Here is a 6,068-nt window from a genome sequence, read left to right on the forward strand (position 1 = left end):
CTGGCTGCAATAATGGCATTTTGAATTTCCTCTAGGTGGGCATAGGGAACCAAAAGGCCAACACCATCTTGATAGATTTTGTGACATTGAAGCTTTCCTTTAAATAAAGATTAATTATTTTTCAAATGGTAAAAAATGGAGGCTAAGAAAACAACAGAACAAAAGACTATACAAAAAGGATGAATTAGCTCAAGACAGAAAAAGTGCCACTTGCACTGCTGAAATAGGGTTTCACCTTAATTATGCAGCACAGTAGCTTCACAGCTCCAGGATTCCTGGCTTGGGTGACTGTGTGGAGTCTGCACGTTCTCCCAGTGTCTGCGTGGGTTTTCGCCGGGTGCTCCGGTTTAGTCCAAAGATGTGCAGGTTAAATTGCCCTTTGTGTCCAAAAAAATAGGTTAGATGTGGTTACTTTGTTACGGGGATAGGGTGCTCTTTCCAAGGGCCGGTGCAGACTTGACGGGCCGAATGGCCTCCTTCTGCACTGTAATTTCTATGATTCTATGCAGTAGGAGAAAAATAATCAGACTGACAAGATTTAATTCAATTTTAATATACCCCACACAAAATCCAATGCCTAGAAATGAAATAACATCACAGCATTTATTTTTGTTCGGTTTAACACAGCTTTGAAAATTGAACACCATTAATTTGTTGTAAGCAAGCATTTCTAACCCTGCACTGATCATTCCATTGCTCACTAGTGACTCAATTGCTTCAGTATTATGCCATTTTATACTGCAATGCAATTTTGGATTGCAAGGACACCAACCTGTAGCCCAACATTTCCATCAAAACAAGTTGTGTATCCCAATTTCTCACTCTGTTATATTAAAAACAAAGCTAAAACAAATTGGGCTGAGTGAGCTAAATCACAAACTGTCAAAATCAAATTGCAGCTAAACGTGATTTAATCCATTCTACAAACTATTAAGATAGCTTTGACTAATTTTAAAATTGGGGCTATGGATTACATCACAGCCATAGACAAGAGCCCCAAGGCCATTCAAATTCACCGCACATCATAACTTACACATTTGTCCTAAGTATAGTTCAGTATTTTGTATGAAAACTGTCTTGACATTGTATATGATGCAACCTTTTCTAAGGAAGTAGCAAATGTTTTGCATCTTCAATATTGTGCATCAGAATATACGGCTGCATATTTTCAAAGTAAAAATTTATAAAGCACTCGTGCAACTTATCACACCACAGTTGAATTTTAATTGAATTGAGACTTGTTTTAACTTTGCAGCAATTTCTGCCACCATCTCACCAATTGTTCTTCCGTCCTGAGGACATGACTACGTCCCCAAGTTCTGGCAACTGTCAGGTACATGGCTGTCCTTCACGTGCAAACCTGAAAAGTGAGTTCAACAGATTGTTTGAATGTGGAGGGCCTAATGGTTGATTCTGTCCTCACAGCAGGAACTATTGGATAGCCAAGTATACATTTTCCAAGCCAAGAGGTTTGAAGAGCAACACAACCACTGCCCCGGCTGAAAGCTAATTAGGGCAACTCAGAACATTCCAGGCTTTATGGTACAGGGCTGCACTAAGATTGGATGACCATAACATCTCAAGAAAGGAGGAAGAAAGAAAACAGGTCACGTAGCTTGACAATAGTTAGCAAAATGTGAGATAAAATAATTGACGCATCATTTAAGGGTGTTAATGGGCATTTCGTTTCATGAAATGGAAATAATGTTTGACAAATTTATTCTTTTTTTTTTTAAAGAATGCAACTACCAGGGTAAATAAAGAGGAACCCATGGATGCAAGTTATTTGGATTCAGAAAGGGATTCAATACGGTTCCACATAAAAGGTCTCATGGAGTTAGGGGGTAATATATTAGCACAGGTCGGATTGCTCAATGACAGGAAGGAGAAGCTTGATAAACAGTGCATGTTGAAGTTGACAGGCTATAACTAGTGGGGTTCCACAAGGATCAATGCTGGGGCTTCAGCTATTCAAAATCAATATTAATGGCTTAGACAAAGAGACCAGGAGTAATGAATTATCCCAGTTTGCTGATATGCAAAAGTAAGCTGTGACGACAACACACAAGAGGCTGTAATGCGATAAAAGGCAAGCTACAGAGGGTCTGAAGGCCATGCAGTCGGGCAAAGACCCAGGACCGGACGGGTACGCAGCCGAATTCTATAAAAAAGCTCTCCGGAATATTGGGGCCAGTGCTGATGAAGGTCTTTAACGAGGCTAAGGAAAGAGGGGCTCTGCCCCAGACGATGTCACAGGCCATGATCTCGCTCATTTTGAAAAGGGACAAGGACCCGGAGCTATGTGGGTCTTACAGGCCTATTTCCTTATTGAACATAGATGCCAAACTTCTGGCCAAAATCCTGTCCTCCAGGATTGAGGACTGTGTACTGGGCGTTATGGTGGAGGATCAGATGGGGTTCGTTAAGGGCAGGCAGCTGGTAGCCAATGTAAGAAGGCTACTAAACGTGATCATGATGTCCCCGTAAGGTCGGGAGGTCGAGGTAGTGGTCGAGGAGAAAGCCTTTGACTGGGTCGAGTGGGATTATTTATGGGAGGTGCTGGAGCGGTTCGGGTTTGGAAGGGGCTTTATTGGCTGGGTTAGGTTGCTGTACCAGGCTCCGGTTGCAAGTGTACGGACAAACAGGATGACTTCAGGCTATTTCAGACTGCACCAGGGGATGAGACAGGGATGTCTCCTCTCCCCACTGCTATTTGCGCTGTCGATCGAGCCACTGGCAATTGCTCGGAGGGCCTCAAGGGGCTGGCCGGGGGAGGGGGGGGCACATCGTCTCACTGTATGCTGCTGACCTACTGCTATACGTCTCAGACCCAATAGAGGGGATGGAAGAAATTATGGGAATTTGTCCGGTTTTCGGCGTATAAGCTCAATATGGGGGAAGAGCAAGATGTCTGTGGTCCAGGCGAGAGGTCAGGAGGGGCGACTGCCGTTCAGAGTGGTAGACGTCAGTTTCTGGTACCTGGGTATCCAAGTGGCGCAGGATTGGGACCGGCTGCATAAATTGAACTTGGTCCGGGTGCTGGATCAGGAGGAGGATTTCCGGAGATGGGATGCGTTCCCGTTGTCTCTGCCGGTCCTCCCGAGATTCCTATTCGTTTTCCAATGCCTCCCCATCTTCATCCCGCGGTCCTATTAAAAAAAAATTAGAGTACCCAATTCATTTTTTCCCAATTAAGGGGCAATTTAGCATGACCAATCCACCTAGCCTGCACATCTTTTGGGTTATGGGGGCGAAACCCACGCAAACATGGGGAGAATGTGCAAACTCCACATGGACGGTGACCCAGAGCCGGGATCAAACCTGGGACCTCGGCGCCGTGAGGCAACAGGGCTAACCCACTGCACCACTGTGCTGCCTGCGGTTCTTTATTAAGCGGATCAATAAGATTATTGTGGGCTTTGTGTGGGAGGGCAAGTCCCCGTGAGTGAAGAGGGCAATTCTCCATCGGAGTTGGGAGGAGGGGGGGGATGGAGGGCTGGCGCTGCCGAATTTCAGCAATTACTACTGGGCGGCTAACATAGCCATGGTGAGGAAGTGGCTGGTTTGTGTGTGGGGGGGGGGGGGGGGGGGAATGAAAACCGCTTGTCACGAGTAGGCTTCAATGAAGTTACTGTGAAAAGCCCCTAGTCGCCACATTCCGGCGCCTGTCCGGGGAGGCTGGTACGGGAGGTGAGGAGGTGGCTGGTTTGGGTGGGGGGGAAGAAACGAAAGAGCCGCCGTGGGTGTGCATAGAGGCGGCTTCTTGTAAGGGCACAAGTCTGGGGGCATTGGTAATAGTGCCTCTGCAGTTCCCGCCGGTGCGGTACTCCACCAGTCCAGTGGTGGTGGTGCCCCTAAGAATCTGGGGCAGTGGAGGAGACATGTGGGAGCAGAGGGGGCATTGGTATGGTCCCCAATCTGCGATAATCACCGGTTTGCCCCGGGGAGGATGGACGGGGGTTCCGTATTTGGCGGAGCATGGAGATCGAGGGGATAGGGGCCATGTTTATAGAAGGAAGCTTCCAGAGTATGAGGGCGCTGGAGGAGAAGTTTGTTTTGTCGGGGGGGGGGGGGGGGGGGGGGGGGGGGGGGGGGGGGGGGGGGGCATTTTGATATTTACAGGTGCGGGACTTTCTGCGGAGGCAGGTGCCAACCTTCCCACTCCTGCCTCTAAGGGGGATTCAGGATAGGGTGGTTTCTAGAGGATGGATAGGAGAGGGGAGCATCTCGGACATATATAAAGAGCTTATGGGTTCGGAGGAGTCGCAGACCGAGAAGCAAAAGTGGGGGGAGAGATAGGGCATCTGGGCGGATGCGTTGCGTAGGGTTAACACGGCCGCAACATGTGCCAGGCTCAGCCTGATCCAATTTAAGGTCGTTCACCAGGCTCACATGACAGTGGCCCGGATGAGCAGATTCTTTGGGGTAGAGGACAGGTGTGCAAATGTTAGGAGGGGGGCAGCAAACCATGTCCATATGTTCTGGGCATGTCCAAAATGGAGGGGATTTTGGCAGGGGTTTGCTGACGCCATTGCCACCCTCATATTTAATACCATGGACATGAGTCCAGAGGTGGTGGTTTTTGGGGTGTCGCAGGATCCGGGAATCCAGGAGAAAAAGAGGCAGATGTTTTGGCCTTTGCTTCCCAGGTAGCCCAAAAGCGCATATTGCTAGCATGGAGGGACTCAAAGCCCCCGAAATCAGAGACTTGGCTTTCGGACATGGCTGGCTTCCTCTGCCTGGAGAAAATTAAGTTCACCATGAGAGGGTCTCCGTTAGGGTTAGGTTACCATAGATTGGGGGGGGGGGGGGGGGGGGGGGGTAAACAATGGTAGGACCTAAGGGAGTGGAAGCCGGTATTTGCACTATGTTAATATTTTCCTTGTTATGTACATTGTTGATTTTGTTGCTGTTACAATGCCAAAGAAATACCTCAATAAAATGTTTATTAAAAAAAGGCAGGCTACATGACTGGCAGCAAGATGACAGATGGCAGTATGTGGGAAAATATGTAGGAATAAAAAAAGTAGGTATTTTTAAAACGGTGATAAATTATTAAATGTTGATGTTGAGAGATTTGGTTGTCCTCAGACATGAAACACAAAGTTAAGCAATTATGAAGGAAAATGGAATGTTGGTCTGTATTGCAAGATGGTTGGAGTTCAAGAGCAAGGAAGTTTTGCTACAATTGTACTGCATTTTGGCGAGACTACTCCTGGAGTAGTGTAGTTTTGATTTCCTTATTGAAGGAAGGATACCTTGGAGGTGGTATTTATACTGGTTTATTCTGGATAAGAGGGTCATCCTATGATAAGCGGTTGAGTAGAATGAGCCTATATTTTCTGGAGTTCAGCAGAATGAAAAAGGTGATGTCAAAAGATTTGAAGAGGATTGACAGGGTCGGCGTTGAGAAGCGGTTTTCTCTGGCAAGAGTCTAGAACTCAGGGCATAGTTTCAGGATAAGGGTTCAGTCATTTTAGACGGAGATGAGGGGAATTCCTTCAGTGTCGTGAATCTTTGGAAATGAACGTGTAATTGACCGCTTTGAAATTCTCTCCCGCTGAGCTTGGATGCTCCAATTGTTGAGTATATATACAAAGCTGAGATGAACAGATATTTGGACTCCAAGGAAATCAAGAAACAGGGGGATTGGTTAGTAAAGTAAAATTGAGGTCAGAGATCAACCATGATTCCACTGCATGACAGAGCAGTTTCAAACAACTGTATGGCTTTCCCGTTTCTTATATGATGCTCAGAAAATGTCCACAAGTTAAGCATTATGGACTAAACTCCTGCACCTCACTGCTCCAAATTTGACAGCTTTGCCAACAGGAAGTAAACTTGTATTACTTTCAGAAATGCCTCAGATAATTGCTGCTTTGTGAAAAATTAATTGAGGCATAAGATGACAATGATGTACTACAGCTAAACAAAAAAAAAAAAAAAAAAAAAAAAAAAAACTTACTTTCCAACAGAAAACTGATCCTCATTTACCTGACATTACATTTCTGAAAGCAAGTCAAATTGCTAATAGCTATCTATGCACCTAGTGTTATACATTACTCTTT

This window comes from Scyliorhinus canicula, chromosome 18 (genome assembly GCF_902713615.1).
Source record: "Scyliorhinus canicula chromosome 18, sScyCan1.1, whole genome shotgun sequence".
Taxonomy (NCBI): Eukaryota; Metazoa; Chordata; class Chondrichthyes; order Carcharhiniformes; family Scyliorhinidae; genus Scyliorhinus; species Scyliorhinus canicula.